Source organism: Ostrea edulis, chromosome 6, assembly GCF_947568905.1.
Source record: "Ostrea edulis chromosome 6, xbOstEdul1.1, whole genome shotgun sequence".
Lineage (NCBI taxonomy): Eukaryota > Metazoa > Mollusca > Bivalvia > Ostreida > Ostreidae > Ostrea > Ostrea edulis.
In genome coordinates this window covers 63478175-63480619 of record NC_079169.1, presented here as the reverse complement: position 1 = coordinate 63480619, position 2445 = coordinate 63478175, and positions in this window count along the sequence as shown.

The window sequence follows — 2445 nt, the reverse complement described above, 5'->3', positions numbered from 1 at the left end:
TATTTTTATACAATGCTTGAATTTTGTCATTTTTAATAAATGACAATTATGGAAACACACACTGGTTTTTTGTTGTTTGGCAAAAAATCGAGCTCCTTTGAAGACAATGCCCTATAACTTGGGCTTAACGACGTTTTACTTACAATTCAATGATCGTCTTCATTGCTTTGTTGCAAATGCAAATCAAAAATCTGTTTATCGGTTACATGCAACTACATACATGTACCAAACTTGAACGTTTAAAAAACCCCAAAAAACTTGCGACTTGCCTACGTCATAAAGCCTTGTCATAAGAATCTGTCTTAAAAATTGCTTTTTGTGTATAATACCTGAATGAATGACTTCATTTTGCTTCGGCAACAAAGGTTAAGGACAGAGTGAAATATTTATTGCAAGTTCTTTGTAAAACGGGATCCAGGCCCGTGGGAAAGAATTTCAAAGAGAGTCGGGGAACGAAACCTGTGGAGGACAGAACTTTTCTTGGACCAAGAACATGGGAGAATAAGACGGGGAAAATGTTGAACGGAAAACAGATCAGGAAATATGTCGAATGTCCCTTGATGTTGTATTAACAAGCAAAGTCTCTTTCTAGGAAAAGTATGTTAAGATAGCTACAATCTACCTACTGATGAATCTATGCCTTTACAAAAACGTACACGCACCAACGTCGGAAATTTAGACAACTTCTTTACGCACTGATACTTCAACTTTAAGATATCAAAGTTTATCAAAATATACATGAAAGGTAAAGTAAACGAACAGTAATATCTTGAAATAGAGAGCGATTCCACGAGGAGTTTAATTTTGAGCAATTTTGTGTACTGATGGTGAACCCATCTTTATAATTGTAAATTATTACAAATAAATGTACATGTAAGTCATTCTAAAAACCCGAAAGAATGGGTACATGAAAACCTGTTTAATATAAACTGCAGTTCAGATGCACATGTTCTCTCATTCAATTTTATTAATACCAACAAATTGTACTACCAAAACACCCAGAACTTGCGGTATCAATTCACCAAGTTCTTTTTTAAATCGCAAAGTTAAAGATCAAGTGGACAATTTGACCGAATAAGTGGAATATTTACAACACCTAACTATTAAATTAATATTAATATATGTATTTTATTAACAAAACTGTCTCGGTTTTAATGTGTAAGCCACAAGCACGCACCTGAGTACAGTGATACATCTTAATAGTAAATATAAGTAGGAATTTCAACTTTATGTTTTTCATATATAGACAAACATAAGTCAAAATATATGCCTAAAATGAAATAAACATGCAAATATGTTGTATAACAAATTACACATTAATTTTAATTTTATTGGTTTTCATGAAGTTGAAATGTAATTACAATAAAGATTTATATTTAAAATGTCAGTCCCTGTTCCGTTTTTGTAACTTTATTACTGCATTAATCCCCTAACAATTAACATGTCGTTCTAAATTGTAACTCAGACTATTAACCATAAATTATAATTACCTTACTTTATTTTTCATTTCTAAAGAAATAACTGTTTAAATCTGCAATAGTCTTTTGGTTACATGGAGCTTTTGTAAAATTCAAAATCTATAAGGATGAATTACTTTTAAAGCAATATTGGTTTGTCGTTTTGGTGTTTGAAATTTTTGCTGTAAAATAAAATATTAAAGGTTTATAAACTTTTGTTATTAATATTTGTGTTAGAAATCCTATTTATATGCTTTGATTGAAGCAAAATCACATTACTGTCTTCCCGTACAAAAATGTATTTCTACATTTTTAGTATTTAAACAATATTTTATTATGTATAATACATAAAAGGATTGGACAACAGGCGTTGCCTATATAAGCCCTCTCCATACAAATACATGGTCAAGGTCATACAGATATAGTTATTATATAATGATAATGAAGCAATATAATATTTTAAAATACAATGTACATTGATATGTTTAACAGTTTCCATTTCTATAATAATGTACAGCTTGATGTATGACTGACAAATATAATTTAAGTATGGATATAGAAATTTACTACACAGGAAAAAGATATAAACAAGTTGGTTTGAAAATGAAATTTTTTAAGAAATTAAACAAATCTATTTGTAGACAAGATGAATTCATGCACAATTTTGAAAATTGTAACATTTTGGTTATAACTGAGATTATTGTCACCATACAAAATACATGTAAGTTCTAAGGATAAAGGTAATTGTAATTGTAGATCATTAAAACTTTGTATCAGTATTTGTCTCTGTGTACAATATTTTGGACACTTCAGAAAAAAGTATATATGTATATAATGCTACATTTGTATATATTCAATAGAACCAAAATCTTTATTTTGATAAAATCTTAAACTTAATTTTAATTTTATTAATGATTATGGTTAAAGTTACACACATAATTATCATAATAGCATCATTTTTATACCAAAATAAACTTTTCAGATTTAG